The 17,588-nt window shown below is 41.8% G+C and overlaps 1 protein-coding gene across 1 annotated transcript in view; it reads right to left on the minus strand.

Annotated features, from left to right (window-relative positions):
• The window catches only part of PGM5 (phosphoglucomutase 5), a 209,984-nt gene that overhangs the window by 58,035 nt on the left and 134,361 nt on the right, over nt 1-17,588 (minus strand). The gene's annotated exons all lie outside the window — the stretch shown is intronic.

Below are 17,588 nucleotides of genomic sequence, written 5' to 3' on the forward strand. Positions count from 1 at the left end.
GAGCCCCGTGTCGGGCTCTGTGCTGACAGCTCAGAGCCTGGAACCTGATTCAAATTCTGTGTCTCCCTCTCTCTCTGCCTCTCTGTCTCTCTGCCTGTCTCTCTCTCAAAAAATAAAATAAAGACATAAAAATTTTTTTAAAAAGAGAGAACAGATGCATGAAATAAGGACAAGGTCTATGAAAAAAATAAACCAAGTGATAGTGACAGCAGCAAAAATCACTTTACCTAGGGTAGTAGTTTATCTATAGTAGGGTTAGCAGTGGCTTCCTCAAAGATATGTTCACTGAGAATCTGTGAACGTGACATTTGGGGAAACAGTCTTGCAGATATAATTACGGACCTTGAGTTAAGATCATCCTGGATTATCCAGGTGGATCTTAAATCCAATGAAAAGTGTTTCTAGAAGAAAAGACACAGAGAGGAGAAATACAAAGGAGTGGGTTATGTACAGACAGAGGCAGGGATTGGAATTATGCTACCGTGCTCGCTTCGGCAGCACATATACTAAAATTGGAATTATGCTACCGTAAGCCAGGGAACGTATGGAGCAAGGAAGGATTCTCCCGCAGGGCCTTCAAAGGAACGATGACCCTGCCATCACCGTGATTTTGCCAGAACTGTGAGAGAAGAAATTTCTGTTGCGTTAAGGCACCCAGTTTATGATAATTCGTTATGGCAGCCTTAGGAAATGAATACAGGTAGTCTCGGTCAGCTCTGCCGAGGTGATGACATCTGAGCTGACACTTGAGAAGGAGTCAGCCGTGCTGAGAGGTGGGGACAAAGCACTTCAAGCCAAGGGACAGCAACCGCAAAGTCCGTGATGCAGGAATAAACTGGGAAGCTTGGTCCTACCAGTTACTCTGTAGAACAAGAGGCAGTTCATACTGCGGCATTTGCAAAAAAGAGGAGTACCGACTACACAGGTAGCTTTCTGTGCCAAAAGAACCAGAAGAACGGGCAAGAGCCCACTTAAGCACCTGTCCCCTGGCCAACTCAAAGCTCTCTCTGCAGCGAATAAAGCCGTGAATACAAAAGCACGTGTAGCAGTGGAAGGAACGCGGTGTAATGGGGAAAGCACGGGAAGGCTTTGGAATGAGGGTTTGAAAGCAAACTCTGGCACTTGCCAGGTGTGAGAGAAGTTGTCGCAAAGTTATTAACCTTTCTGAGCCTCAACTTCTCATATGCAAACTGGGGACACGGTCACCCGTCTTGTGGGGTTGTCCTATCAATTCAACCAAGTTCAGAGGGAAGGCTTGCGTGTCAAGTCAGATTGTTCATGTTCATGTTCAAATTCTGATCAGTCACTTCCCTTTGTGTGACTTAGTGTTCTCATCTGCAATATAGGGGCCATAGTGGCTCCTACCCCACAGAGTTGCTGTCGGGATGAAGCCATTAAACATGCCTCGGTATTTAGAGCAGGGACTGGGATGTCACAAGTGGTGGTTGTTGCTGTTGAGCTTATCATTGGGAATTCACGCAAAGCACCAACAGGGTGCTGATTCTTTAATACATAGTTTGAGGCAGACTGTTCGCGGTTAGTCATATGATTTTATCCTCTGACACTACCAAGAGCTACACTGTAAGAAAGGGGACTGGGACCAGGGGGTGGACCTTCTTTTCTTACAATAGAGGGATCAAAATGGACAATAGCACTCTTAGGTTTCAGGGCTATGGAACATGTATAGAAAATCAGAAAGGAAGACCCGATGTCACCCAGCTATTTAAACCTTGGAAACAGAATGAGATAATACGTCAGTTAAAAATGTTTTTGACAACTTCTCAATGAAACTATGAGCCTCTTACTTTTCTTGTTACATCGACAGTGTTAAATGTTAAATGCTTTCCCTCGAGAAGAAAAGCACAACCTTGAGAGGGCAGTGAAGCTACTTGAAAGGAAAAAAATGATCACTTTTTGGCCCTTCCTACATGCTGAGCAATGATCTGCTGGTGACACTTTGAGGTTGTAGCCACCTCTANGACTCTAATCTTATCTAGTGAACCCTTCACACGGCTACAAAAATGGAAGAAGTCTGGAAGATGCCGAGTTAGTTCCATGGCTAAGTGCCCAAAAAACAAGTCGAGGAAACCCTGCCCTCGTGGGATCATTTCAAAACCTTTTGTCCTTTTATAGCTGAAAAGTCACTTTTATTTACTGGCTAGAGAAGAATACTCTTTTGTTCTAAAACATGGGCTTCGCATACTTTGCATGCCCAGCTGGCTTACATTACCTGCAGATAGAACCATTAGATGCTATTAACTCAGTAAGATAAGATGTCATAATTCAGTGGTAGAAGAGACATAAAGTTCTTTTAACAGGATTGAAAAAAAAAAAAAAACTACCTTAACCATTTGCAGCCAACTTCATACTAGATTTTGACTTGGCTTGGATATCCTTGCCTACAAGTTAAATATTTGCCAAAATTCATCAGGGCCAATGATCTGGTAAAATGAACCGTTCTCTTCGTAGCTCTTTGAGGTGGGGACAGAGATGCTCATGATGTTGCAATTATACATGTTTCCACCGGATGCTCATAGCATGCTTTGGAGAGGGTCTGGGGGATACAACCCTCCTTTTAACAATTCTTTAAAGCAAATGAACCATAATGCCGCGGCAGTGACAGGTAAGTTAAATAAGAAATACAGATAACGCACACAGCCATCAAACAGTTTTCTGAAACCCCCCCATAAGCAGGGTCAAAACAGAAGGGAGAAATGTTCACACTACTTATTTATAAGTACACTAATGTCCTTCATATGTAAAAATATTTTATGCATCAATGAGAAAAAGAGAAGCCCCAATCCCTTGTGGAAAGGCGCAAGTGAGCAATTTTTAAGAGAAAAATATTAATAGGTAACCTCTGAACAAATGGTCAGTCTCATTGGAGTCGAAATCCACAAAGTGGGATGATGTCTGGGGACTGTCAAACAGGCAAAGATCAGGGGAAGAGAAATAACAGCGAAGTGTCAGGTTAAATGTGTACAGTCTGAGAGAATAATTTGGCAATAATGATGAAGAATCTTCGAGTATCACTCAGCTTTGGACCCAGCTATTCGATTTTTTTACCCTTTAGTCACAAGGACATTTGCTAAAGCAGCTAAGAGAAAGGAGGAAAATTGGAAAAATAAATGCTAATTGCTAAACATCAGGATAATTGTGGAAAAACCATCCAAAAGCTTATCGCAGGAAGGAAAAAAAGAAGAATGTCCATCCAATGTTCATAAATGGAAAAAACAATTTACCAATAAGGAATATTCAGTATATTTTTGTAGAAATATATAGGTAGATATGTCTATAAGTATGGGCACAGGTAAAGAACAGGTGATTACCAAACCACTAACAATGGTAGATTTGCAGGTTGTTTTCTTCTTTCCCATTTCCACAATAAATATGTAGTTTTTTATTGTAAGAAAAAAATAAAAATTTTCAGTTTTCGGTGATGTGTAGAAACTCACATTTGAAGCCATTCAGTTCCATTTACCAAGGAGCTAGTTGGGTTATGAAAGGGGTCTCCACCCTTATGAACAGGTGATGAACTTTGAACCCATCAATCGTCCCACTTCTTTGAGTAATAGCTTCTTAAAAATTTTTTAAATGTTTGTTTATTTTTAAGAGAGAGACAGAGTACGAGCAGGAGAGGGGCAGAGCAAGAGGGATACACAGAATCAGAAGCAGGCTCCAGGCTCTGAGCTGTCAGCACAGCTCGAATTCACAGACCATGAGATCATGACCTGAGCCGAAGTTGTATGCTTAACCCGCTGAGCCCCCCAGGTGCCCAGAGTAAGAGCTTTTTAGAACATAGAGACTGAATATGACCATCCTCCATGGGGGTCTCATAGGATTAGAGCCAGGAAGGTCCTGTAAGGTCTTAGTAACTAACAGAAAGTGAGGATGGGGAAGGGGGTGAAGCTGAGCTGTCAAACCTTGGCCTTGGGGGAAGCTGCTGAGGCTTATTCTTTAGCCTGCCTTTAACATCACAGCCAAGCAGAATGAAATGAACAGGAAGTTCCCATATGCTCCCGGTCCCCACACAAGCACAACATTCCCCACTATCACCTTGCCCACTCTGGTGGGACATTTGCTATAACTGTTGAACCTACACTCACTCATTATTAACACCTGAAGCCCACAGTTAATGCTACGGTTCCCTCTTGGTGAACATTCAATGATTTTGACAAACATGGCAAACTACTCATTGTTTTGTCATCTTCATAGTTTTTGGCTTCTCCAGATTATCATACAGTTGGGCTCACACAGAATGGAGCCTTTTGACTCTGGCTTCTTTCACTTAATAATATGCATTTAATGGGATGCCTATGTGGCTCAGTCCATTAAGCATCCGATGTTGGCTCAAGTCATAATCTCGCTTTTAGTAAGTTCAAGCCCCGGGTGGGGCTCTGTGCTGACAGCTCAGAGCCTGGAGCCTGCTTCTGATCCTGTGTCTCCTTCTCTCTGCCCCTCACCTGCTTTTTCTCTCTCTCTCTCCCTCTCTCTCAAAAATAAATAAACATTTAAAAAATATGCATTTTAGGTCCCTCCATGAATGTTCATGGTTTGATAGCTCATTTCTTTTTAGCGCTGAATAATAACAATACAATTTTTGATACCTGCTTCCTCTGGAATCCTGGCCACCTGGTTGAGGGCCTTGCCAGGAGCTTTCAGCCATATTCCCAAAGCCCCTCCGTACCACTCACCTTACCTTCATCCATCCAGGGCAAGCCCACCCAAAGCCCAGAGAGGCAGCCATTCCCACCCAGGTATCAGAAGGAGGGCTCTCAGTTCTTTCCCATCACGCTTCCGGCAACAGTTGGTACAAAAAAGAGGGTTTATTTTTTTCTCATCAGAAATCTCCCTTTCTCCCTTCCACCAAATTTGACTTTACATTTTCTCAAGCTTTATTACTCTGAGCTAGACAGTCCACCAGTAAGGATAGTGGACCCACAAGAGAAAAGGGGAACACAAAGACAGTACTCAATCATCCTAAAGGAATTTTCTTCCAGTGCAAGTGCCAGCAGGGGCAAATCAACTCACCAACATATTACACATGTTACTGACAGATCAAGTCATCTCTGCTGAGACTCAGATCAGGAAAGCCTGATTCATCAAGGAAAATATACATCATTTTACACCTGCCGCAGGTCCCAAGCTGGAAGAGGGGTTAGTGATTCTTAATTCGGGCTGCCCGTTAGAATCGCCTAAAGAACTTCTGAAGAATAGCAATGCTCAGGCCTCATTCTGGACCATTAAAATGCGCATTTCTAGCAAGGGGACCCGGGCATCAGTATTTTTTTGCAAGTTCCTCGCATGATTCTCATGGACAGCCAGGGTTGAGAGCCACCGCTTTAGAAGAAGGGAGTCAAAATCGTTCTATATCAGGGGCATATTGCCTACGGGCAGTGAATTAGGCCTCTTCCTCTTTTTGTTCAAATTGGGTGATAAAAGAAAGCGGCCCCGGGTCTACAGTTCAGTGGATGCCACTGGCCTTGCGCAAGCGGGTGGCTTTGGCTGGAGTCAGCGTCAGGATCATGGCTCCCCCCTGCCCTTTGTGTCCGGAAAACTTATGAGGGTTTTGCCAGCATTCGGGTAACCAACTCATCCCTGTTTGCCTGGGACTTTACCGATTACAGCAGTAAAATGCCCTGCATCCCACAAAACCTCTGAGTCCCAGGTGCACCGGGACGGTCGGCCACCTCATAAGAAAGGCCACTTGCTCAAAGAGGTCCCTGATGGGTTTGAGGATTGGCGCACGGTCAGACCCGCCACGGCACATGCACTTCCTTGAACCACCAGGAGCAGGAGGTGCCCGCACCTGCTTTTGCAGGAGGGTTACAAAGCGAGAGAAATTCCGCTCTTAGAAGAGAACAGCAAGGCAGCACGCATTATACTCAGAACCTCACACACCTATTGTCTAATTTTCACAACCGAGTTGCTCTTTTTACAAGAGATGGTGGGTAGGCCTTTTGTAGAAGGTCACACAGCAACTAAGTGGTGAAAACAAGCCCTGAACCTGGGCTGTTTGGCTCGCCCACCGATGGGCTTCACCACTACCAGAAAGCCCAGGAATGAGGGCGGTCCTGGGGGCTGCAACGCAGCAGAGGAAATGCCCCACATGGCGAAGGCCAAGGTAGCACTTGTGAAGATGAGGGACGCGAGTGTCCACTTCTTCCTCCTCACACTCGACAGTCAGGAGCGCGCCGGACAGTCAGGAGAAGCTGCCAATTTCCCTCTGCTTTTCTGCTCATATCAATTCCTCCTTTCCATTTACAGCTGGAGTTTTCACTAATTTGCAGTGCAGTTCTTCTCATTCTCTTTTAATCCACTGACGACAAGGATTTGTCTTTTCTAACTAGGGACTTATAAGGAAAATCTGTGAGACACCCTTTGCAGGTGAATCTGAGATTTGAAAAGATGGCCATAAAACTGTGACACGTCGCTTTGGGGGGGGGGTTGGTAGGGTTTTTCCCCCCATGTCTCAAACTACTTACATTCAGATTTTAAAATCTTGCCAAAAAGCAAGGCTCATGGAAAAACATCACTTTTCCATGCTTAAAAATAAATGCTTTCTAAAAGCAATGCCCTAAAATTTTCACCAATTGGAGAACAAAACTATTCTGTGTATAAGCAGGCAGGATACATATCTCCACTATATAAGAGCTGGCTGTCAGCTAGGATGGCAGCAACTAGCAGATGTAGAATGAGCTGTGGCCAACATGGCCCCCAAGCAATAATACTATTTGGCAATATATTTGATGATGATGATAATGATGATGATGATGACAATGATGACAGTGTTTGATACAAATATACTGCAGGGCATTTGACTAATATCCTGACCATGGCTACACCCAGTAAGCTCCTTGAGGGAAGGGACTGTGTCTGAAATTACTCCTCACTCTCTGAGCCCTGGCTCATAGAAGGTACGCAGTAAATATTCGTTGAATGAATAAATGAATGACCAAGTGAAACTCTAATATGTGGCTTGATCTAATTCACTGGAATCACTCCTCACCAAAGGTAGCTAGCTAGCTGGAAGCAACCTGGAATGTTACATTGGGGGAAAAAAATGTAACAGATCATCCCATTGAACACTTATCTTATCAGTGAGGAAACTGAGGCCCAGAGAAGTGAAGCAATCTGTGTAAGGTGGTTCCACCACACAGAGGGGGAGTCAGAATCGGAGCCAAGTCTGTTAATTCCTGGTGCTGTGCTGTTTACATGACAGTGTTCTCCCAAGTCCCCTGACATTCATGCCATCCCCATCGAAAAGAATAACCACATGGGAGTCAATGGCCTCTCTGCATTTCCTTAAACAGGGAGAGCAGGGTACTAAGGAGCCAGTGACATTGGGTTTGAATGTTGATTCTGCCAGTGTTATCTTGGCCATTGGCTTTTGGCTTGACCTTCTTCCCTAAACCTCAGTTACCTTACCATCCCTACTTCACCTCATTGCTGAGAAGTCTCAGTGAAATAATGTATAGGAGGCCCTAAGCATGGTATCTATCACTGAGGAGGTGCTCAATAAATAATAGGTATTAGCACTATTTAATTAACATGTGCCCCAAGGCAGTCAAGCCATCCATCCCAGAGGATGAAAATTGTGAAAGAATTAACAATATGGCGGCTGGCCGGCTGACACAATTCCCTCAGATGAGCACAGAAGCACAGGAAGGTAAGGCACAGTAGCATCTCCTAACTCATACATCCCACCCTTCTTCTTTGTCACCAATTTTCATTAAAAAAAAAAAAAAAACAAAAAAAAACACAACTCCCTGAGAACTACTACTTGACAGGTCACAGGCTGAACCAGAAATTTCTCCAGAGGGTATAAACAACAGAGCATAACCACTGTAGTCATTATACTTTGTTCTCAGTGGAGCCACTTAGCAACTACTAGAGAACAGATGAGGAAGCCTCCAAGAACAATTTTAGGAACAGCATCTTAAATGTTAAATACCAATGATGGGGCCCATCACTTGGTATTTAATAGTCTTAGTAGTCACTGTGGAAAGAAACCCATAGTCTATCTGGACTCCTTCAATCTGTGGCTGAGGACAGTCCCAGAATGCACTGGGAAGTGAGGACACAGCTTCTGAGGCCCACTCCTTTGCTTGCACTTGACACATAGGCATCACACACACCCTCTCTTGCTACTTTCCATCAGCTTGGAAGAGGAAGTGAAAGGTCAATGCAACTAGAACTGGGACGCTCCAAGAAAAGGATTTCATGTGATAGAGACATTCTTCCCATTCCAGACGGAGATCTGTTTCCCAGCACAGGGTAGACAGTTTGTGGGAGGGGCCAGAAGGGAGTTTCAGTTTTCAGACTTTATGAGGAGGCTCCTGGGGGTGTCAATCATGGCCCCTCTGCGCTGTGGTCTAGCCTAGATTGAGCTGCACATGGGCACACAGCCTGTCCCAATTAGTCCAGTGGGGAAACTGCTCTCCCAGCTCTGATAATGCTGTCACCACAGCCTTCTCACATCACATCCACCACCCAGCCAGATTTACACAAACTGGCCACTAATAGAGGAGAGAAATGTGGTAGAACCTCAATAATCTGAAATTCATATGTCTGGGGGGCCTCCTTTTCTGCCCTAGGGACTGAACCGAAGTGGAAACAGCCCAATGTAGAGTTAGTGATCATCTAGATAGGGAATAGATGAAAATCTGCCTTTATTTTCCCTTTTAAAAAGTGTACAATATTAAGTAACATCATTGTATAAATAAGAGACACTTAAACCTATTCAATATCTGTTCAACAGCAATACTGGGAACGCAGTCTTCAGTTAGGATGTACACAGGTCTTGGGTGAAATATAAACAAAGGGAAAGACATGGCCCTGAAAGTGTTATAAACTATATAACTATTAGGGGAAATAAAATTTCCTTTCATAAAGTGACTGGAGAAGAAGTCAATATTATAAACCATAAGACAATTGAGCAGAAAATATCTAGGTTGAAGGCTGTAAAAATTTAACACACACAAAAGATCACTGAAGCTAGAACCTAGCCCACTGTTGAACATGGGGCTATTTACAGCTATTTACTGTCAACAACCACACACACACACACACACACACACACACACACACAGTGGAAATAAGTAAAGAAAGCAAATTATAAATACTTAATACTATTTAAAATTTTAAATCCACTCATTAACACAGGTTTGGGGAAGGAGTCTTCCTAGAATTCTGTACTTTGTTAGCTAATAATTTGTGCTAATCATTACATGATGGCTGAAATTATCAAAACTTTCTTTTTAAATGTTATGTAACTCTGATTTTACTGTAATTCATAAAAGCCCTCCCCCGCCTCCTTTCAACTTGTTTACATTTGTGTGGTTTTGTTTTCATGAATCTTCCCAAATCTTGGGATAGAAATGCCCAGATCTCCAAAAATACATCCACTCAAAAGTGCCAAAAGTGTGGGGTGCCTGGGTGGCTCAGTCAGTTAAGTGTCCGACTTCGGCTCAGGTCATGATCTCATAGTTCGTGGGTTCGAGCCCCGCATTGGGCTCTGTGCCGACAGCTAGCTCAGAGCCTGGAGCCTGCTTCAAGATTCTGTGTCTCCTTCTCTCTCTGACCCTCCCCTGCTCACGCTGTCTCTCTCTCTCTCTCTCTCTCAGAAATAACATTAAAAAAATTTTTTTAAATGCCAAAACTGTAACTACTAACAATGCAAAAGAAGAAATACCAAAATGGAAATTCTTTGTTTCCTCCTTATTTCTTTCCTTCCATCCATCCACTTTCCATCCATCTTCCTTCTATCCTTTACTTCTTCTTCCTACCTTAACTTCCTTCCATTCTTTCATCCCTCTTTCTATACCTTCCATCCCTCCTGCAAAGACTCAAGGCCTGCCATATATCAAAGAAATAGACTTGAACAAAACAGTCATGGCTCCTGTCCTTGGGGCATTTAGATGTCTGCACGGCAAGGAGAGGGATTGAGCTCATCTTAAAAATTCGAAATTTCTTCTGACGTGGAAAATACACCTACTCTGGCTCTCTCCCTTTTTTCTAAGAGGCTGAGCAGATGTAAAAATAGCCAAATTCAAGAGCACCAGGCTGTACTCCAAAATTCACAGTGGAAAAAGTTGGTGTGACAATGATGGACAAGTCGTATCGGTGCCGGGAGACCTGGATTCAATTCCAAATCTTCAAAAAGAAATGGATGCATACAAAAGGCACAGCAAGGCCCTGGTACACACCAAGTGCTCGTTCAAAGAGATTATTATTATTGTGAAAAACCCAACAGAGAGTACTTTCTTGGAAATAATAAACATTGTTGTATTGCCTGATTTGACAAATTTGTATGGCTGTTGACATTAGCTTTTTAAAAATATAAAATAAAAGTAATAGTAATTCTCAAGATGGTGTTCAAGCTTGGAGCTCACCTAGGCTTTCATGAACATAGTAATTCTTCTGTGTTGTCTGTGAGGCGAGAAGCTTTGGGCTGTGACAATGCATACATTCTCAAAATGGTATGACTTCTTAGAAAATTGATGTCATTGATGGAAACCAGTAGAACATCATCAAGAAATGCCCAAATAAATCGTGCAAAATTTTGGTTTTATGGATCTTAGCTTTAGTTGTTTCCTATATCTCCTTTTGTGTATGAGAACAAGTCCAGATTCCTTCAAAGTTGGAACCTTAAAAAAGTAGCCAGAATGCCATTTAGATGAATAGTTTTCTTCTCCTTAGATGTGAGAATTTACAAAACGGCCCTTCTCTCTACAAAGTAGTGTTCCAAGGCTCTTCCCAGGAAGTGGGGAAGTACCTGGTCCTAGCACCAAAGACAATCTGGCTTCTTAAGTGACTCTGGTTCTCTGACAGAGCACTAAGTACAGGTTTCCTATTGTTCAGGATCTGGACCTTTCCATAGGAGAGAAGTTTGAACTCTGATCCTATTACCAGCTTGTAACTTTGGAAAGTTCTAGAAGCTCAAGAAGCTGGCAAGGGAAACTTCCACTGAAGATATATCTTGCCCATCTTGGAAGAAAAAGTTTGACATTCTTGAGCCTGAGTCAGATCCATATTTTCAAGTTCTCTTGGCACCAAACGATGCATTCCTGGTTGGTACACAGCTCCATGCCCCAGGGACACAGAAAAAGGCTCCAGAAAGCTTGGATACTTTTAGAAGCACCTCCCCAGTCTCAGGTCTAAAACCTTTCCATCTGTCACTTTCTCCTCCCTTAGTTAGCTCACTTGTTTCTGAAAATCATGTCTCAAGGTAGGTAGGGAGGTCCTGTGATCATCTGACTTTTACAGACTGGACCTGAGGATCAGAGAGGCCATGGGGCGTGTTTGTAACTGACAGGTAAGGGTCTTGAATATACTCATCAGCCTCACATTTTTGGGGCCTTCAGACTTCCTGGACCACATCCCGTGGCACCTCAAGGATATTCTTTCTACCGTTCCTAAAGAAAACAAAAATACTGGTTTTCACTCGAGCAGTATTTTCTACCCTTGACTGCACATCAAAATCACAGGGGCACCTGGATGGCTAAGTCGGTTGAGTGTCTGACTCTTGATTTCAGCTCAGGTCACGATCTCATGGTTCATGAGTTTGAGCCCCACACAGGGCTCTGCACTGACAGTGCACAGCCTGCTTAGGGTTCTCTGTCTCCCTCTCTCTCTGCCCCAGCCCCTCACGTGCATACACACACTCTCTCTCACTCTCAAAAACAAATAAACTTTAAAAACCAAATGAGGATATTTATTTAAAATGCAGATTCTCAGGCTCCACCCTTCCCAATATTCCAAGTAAGGGTAGGATGGAAAATATGTATTTTCAGCAAGTTTCCCAGGTGATTCTGACACACCAGCTCAGTGCTTCTCAAAAACTGGAATTAATAAAGCCCAGATTAAGAGCAGATGAAGCTATTTTCTCCTTGAAGATTGAGTGGTCCTGCAACTCAGGCTACCTAATAGTCCTTTACCATTGAGTGCTTGCAAAATAGAATTAGTCATTGCTTTCATCGCAAAGATGGATCAGCATGGTCAGTTCAACTGTAATGGAATTCAACGGGGACGTTTTCCAAGTCCTGGGACCCTGGGTGAGTCACTTAACTACTTTTGGGCCCAGGGGCTTTGTCTGTCAAATCAGGCTAATGAGGCTAATGTCACCTGAATCTGAAGAACGGTGGCAGAGGCAATACCTTGTGCTCCTTAAAAGGAAAAAATAAACAAACCAACCAACAAAAAACTAAGTATGACTGCAAGAAACTTTTAAAATTCCCTTCTGGCCAGCCTCCAAGTTTCAATCTGCATAACTGTCTGAAAGCTAAGTTTGCTGAGAGGTGTTAGCGAGTAGGGGGTGCCTGGGTGGCTCAGTCGGTTAAGTGTCCAACTCTTGGTTTTGGCTCAGGTCATGGTCTCACGGTTTGTGGATTCAAGCCCCACATCGGGCTCTAACAGGTGTCTGCAAGCAGAAGTCCCTTCAGTGCAGAACATGGTCTCCAAATTCCAGTCGAATCATGCCCCAGTGTCTAAGCAAGGCAGGTGAAGGGCTTCCTGGACTGGCCCCTCCCCACCTGTTTCTGGTACTGCTTGACAATCCCTCCACTAACCTACCCTACACATCAGAGCTTTGCCTAGTTTTCTAGGTCAGTTTTCATGGAAACACAGTCTTCCTTATTCATTTACGTACTGCCTATGGCTGTGTTTGCACTACAGTGGCAGCTCTGAGTAACCCTGAGAGAGAGGCAGTGTACATCCTCGTGGTCTGCAAAACCTCAAGTATTTACCATCCAGGCTCTTTACAGAAACGTTCGCTGACCTCCACGGTAGGCCAGTCTTTTCCAGAAATTTCTGGCCACGACCCATAATAAGCACACATTATAAGGAGACCGAGTATACATATAGATCTTTGTGTGCATATTTATATACACATACTTCTCAGAATAAATGTTTACCTTTACTAGGTGCAATGCATTCTAACAGGCTCTAGTCTACTCCATTGTTTTTCAAAAGCTGCTCATGACATTTCACTCATCTCATGACCCCAAATGAGTCTTGATTCATATGTGGGAAATACCTCTTTGGACAAACCGAGCAACTGGCTACTGGTAACACATGTCTGCTGCTCTCCAACCTCTTCTTTCTTTCTTGGCATCGACCCCTCCATCTGGCAAGGCCTGGTCCTTTCATCTCTGTGTACAAATCCTTCCCATTCTTTAAGAACTAGCCCAGCTTCCATCTCTTTCTTGAAGTCTCCTTTGAACCTCCAGTCCCAAAGCATTTTCGCATCTCCCACAGTGTTTACTCTGTTCCTTTAGTGTGGAAACACAAAGTTTCTGCATTGTAGAAGAGTTGTCTGTGCATCTTTCTAATGATGTAACCAAAGAACGGTGATCTTAAGAACCTGTATTCTAAATACCTTCTAGTTCAGGGCCTTGTACTCTGTAAGTACTGAATAAATGCTTATTAAGTTGAAGTCAGCAAATATTTATTACTAAGGGTATAATATGGCTTATGAATGTAATATTGAATCCTGAGATTTTAACGACCATAAATATATGGTATATTGTAAACACTCAATAAATGCTGATAAAGACAAAAGAGAGAGAGAAAGATAACCCGGGCTCGGGCTTGGCAGTTTCTATTCCAGTTGCTAGATTGGTGTTATTTTCATAACTGGCAGGGAGAATTATGATATACAATATATAATGCCTGATTTGTTGAGTTACAGTCACTGGGTTAAACACACAGAACACCAAAGAGGAAGGAAACTGTCATATGTGGTAGGGCCTCAGCAGAGAGAAGGTGTCACAGCTTTGTCCGACCTAAGCACAATTGCCAGCCATACATTCTCAGTATTATCAGTAGCGCTAGAGAGATCCTGATATGGTCTCTCTTTTCCCAAAGAAACAAAAATGCACGCCATCCCTCTCAGGCCATCAACATGGTCTTATTAGGGTCTAACCAGTTTGCATAAGAGAAGAAAACTGCCCAGGATGAATTTCTTTAGGAATCCCAACGTATCCTGAAATACTGTCGTTATAACCAGTTAAAGTGCTTTTACTGAAATCTGTTTGAACATGACCAAATAGGACTTATTCTTAGGAAGTCACGAATGGTTTGATATCAGCAAATCAACCATGATATTTCATTACATTCACAATAAAAGAGAAAAGAAAATATTAGTATGTCACTAGAAAGGGCACCTGATAAATCCAACAGCTGTTTCTAATAAGATTTTAACTAAAACGAGAATAGGAAAAATTATCTACATAAACCTGATAAAGATTTTACCCACATCAAAAAGCAATCACCGAAACAGATGGTAAAATATTAAATCCATTTCCTTTAAAGTCATGAATTACCACAATTATTATTTAATATAATTTTAAGGATTATGCCTAATACAATAAGAATATGACATTAAAGGTCTAAATATTAGAAAAGGAAACATAAAAAATCTTTTAGTCATAGATTATATGACTTATACCTTAAAAAATCACAAGAGATTCTAGAGTTTTTAGAAAAGAAAATGCTAGAAGAGAAAATATCTATTAATAATAGAATGTACTAAGGTGGTTGCACAGCAGAGAAAAGGCATATTAATCAATAGCTTCTCCTTATATAAATATGCATGAAAGAAATTAAAAAGAAAATGAGGGTATCAACAGTAAACTCAAAGCTCTTAAAAGCTCTTTAGGACATATGGCCCAGTTTCCTCAATTAATAAATGAGAGAACACATGAAAGGAAGATATGCACATTAAAAGGTAATTAAGAGAGGAGGAACCTGGTTGGCTCAGTCATTGAGCATCCAACTCTTGGTTTGGCTCAGGTCATACATGATCTCAGTTTGTGGGTTCAAGCCCCACATCTGCACTGTTAGTGCAGAGCCTACCTGGGTTTCTCTCTCTCTCTCCCTCTCTCTCTGCCTCTCCCTATCCACTTGGTCTCTCTCTCTCTCTCAAAATAAATAAATTAACATTTAAAAAAAATAAAAGATACTCAAGAGATATCGATCAGTTATAATAGTAAGATCTTTGGATCCCAACTGGGAAAAAACTATTAAGGAAGGGATGAGAATAGGAGAGAAATTATTAAAAAATTACTTTTGGAGTTGTACTTCTGCATTTCTGTTTAGGATGTAGAAACCTCCAAGGGAATGTAACTCCTACCCCAGGAATAAGAAAAGGCCAGAAACCTACCAAATCATAACTTTTCTTGAACTCATCAGAAATTGGAGGTCCCAAGGCAAATAAAGTAAAGTGAATTATAAAATATGACGACTCCTTTCATGGAGAAACAGGACACAAAACTGTCACCTCGTTGGCAGAGCACAGGAAAAAGAGAACACTTCCATATAAATGAAAAATAAGAAGTCACACAGGAGTGTCAAAAATTAAAGGCCAAGTATAGCAGGTCATGTTAGTTTAAAATTGCTTGGAGTTCCAGATATAAGGGACACCCTTCCAAGTTATTTCCCACAAGCCTTCACTGGGTGATCACAGAAAAGGCTGGAAACAGAGAGACATGGTGGTGCAGACATGCAGGCAATGAGCAGCTTCTGAGACACAAGCATGAAGCCCATCCAGTTCTGCAAACCTCTCTTTCACAGGAAGCAAAAGGCTAAAACTTCGAAATACAAGTTGCAAACTTTCTCATCCCGAAAGCCCATGCAAAAAATCCATTGCTATTGGAATAAGGATTGAAGCAAAAACCCTCTCTCCTTGGAGAAAGGGTAAGAAACCTTTCTGGGCCCAGAATCTTACATGAATACTTAAGCAGAGGTCTGCTGCCCCTGGAAAAGGTTCAAGGTCCTGATGATAGAAGTCTATCTTCCATCACAGACATGTGGTAACCGTTGAAACAAAAGCACTGAAAACTCCCCTCCAGCACCCCATCCTTCTTCAGCGCACAGTAAACTATCCCTCTTCTGGAAGAATTTGAACCCTGTGCAACACTAAAAATTGTAATAGAAACAATAAAATCCAAACCCAGCTAAACTCCTAGTTAAATTTAGCCTGATAAAAGAAGAGATATGCCCACTTCTGTGTATAAATGTTGTTTATAGGAGTCTTTACTGTTCTTATATACTTATATTTCTAGCATTCAATGAAAAATTAGGAGATACACAAAAGGCACAAAAGAGGAAGCCATTACTTTATCAAGAGATAAAGCAGAGTCAGAGATAAACCAGATATTGCAAATAACATAAGGAGTTTGAAATAACTCTTTTTAATATGTTAAATGATCTAATGGAAAATATAAGTACATACATAAGCAGATGGGGAGTTTTGTCACAGAGATAGAAGTTACATAAAGAGTCAAAGAGAAATGCTGGAAGTAAAAAATCAATATCAGAGATGAAGAATTCCTTCACTAGGCTCATCAGAAGATTGGACACAGCTAAGGAAAGAATCCATGACTTGAAGATAATGACAGTAGAGATGATCTAAAGTAAACACAAAAGAAAAAAGGGAAACAAATCTAAACAGCACACGTAAGAGCTTTGAGACAACATATGCTCACAAATCATCTAACACATGTATAATCAGAACCTCAGAAGGAGAGAGAGAATGGGGAAGGAGAAATATTTAAAAGATAATGTGTGACTATGTTCTAAAATTAATGAAAGACAATAAGCAATAGGTCCAAGAATCCAAAACCCAAGCAAGGTTAAATAAATACGTAGATATATTACAATTTAACTGTTGAAAACAAAACATAAAAATAAATTATTGAAGGCAGCCAGAGGTACGGGTTGGGAAGAGTTTAAATGCAGAGGGACAAAGACAAGAAATGAAGCACACTTCTTAGAAAGTATGAAAGCCAGAAGACAATGAGGTGGCATCTTTAAAATACTGAAAAAAGAAACAAATTTTTCACAGTTTTGGTGTTATCATGGTACTGTGGTATAATATATTTTTTTCCTCAACAGCCCTTGTACTTAAAGATCCACACAAGGGATTGTTCCACCCTAATCAGAGAGGAAAGCTCATCTCAGAGATGAAGGTAAAGATAAAGCAAGATTGACCATGAATTGATGATGATTGAAACTATATGATAAGCACATGGGTTTTCAATATGATATTCTCTCTATTTTCATGCATTTTTAAAATTGCCATAATAGAAAATTATGTAAAGAAATAGAAATTTTAAAATATTTTTTATTTGAGTACAGCTGACACACAAGGTACATTAGTTTTAGTTACTCAGCTTCTCTATACGTTATGCTATGCCTGCCGCAAATACAGTGGCCATGTGTCTCCATACAATGCTATCACAATACCATTGACTGTGTTCCCCTTGCTGTGCCTTTCATCCCCGTGATTTATTCATTCCATAACTGGTAACCTAGATCTCCCACTCCCCTCCACTTATTTTGCCTGTCGCTCCTCCTCCCCCTTCCCCCTAGCAACCGCCAGTTTGTTCTTTGTATTTAAGTCTGGGTTTTGGGAGGGCACCTGGGTGGCTCAGTTGGTTAAGTGCCTGACTCTTGATTTCAGCTCAGGTCATGATCTCAGTGTTTGTGAGTTTGAGCCCCACGTCGGGCTCTTCACTGACAGAGTGAAGCCTGCTTAGGATTCTCTGTTTCCTTCTCTCTCTGTTCATCCCCAACTTGCTCTCTCT

Source organism: Crocuta crocuta, unplaced genomic scaffold (genome assembly GCF_008692635.1).
Source record: "Crocuta crocuta isolate KB4526 unplaced genomic scaffold, BGI_CrCroc_1.0 scaffold41, whole genome shotgun sequence".
Taxonomy (NCBI): Eukaryota; Metazoa; Chordata; class Mammalia; order Carnivora; family Hyaenidae; genus Crocuta; species Crocuta crocuta.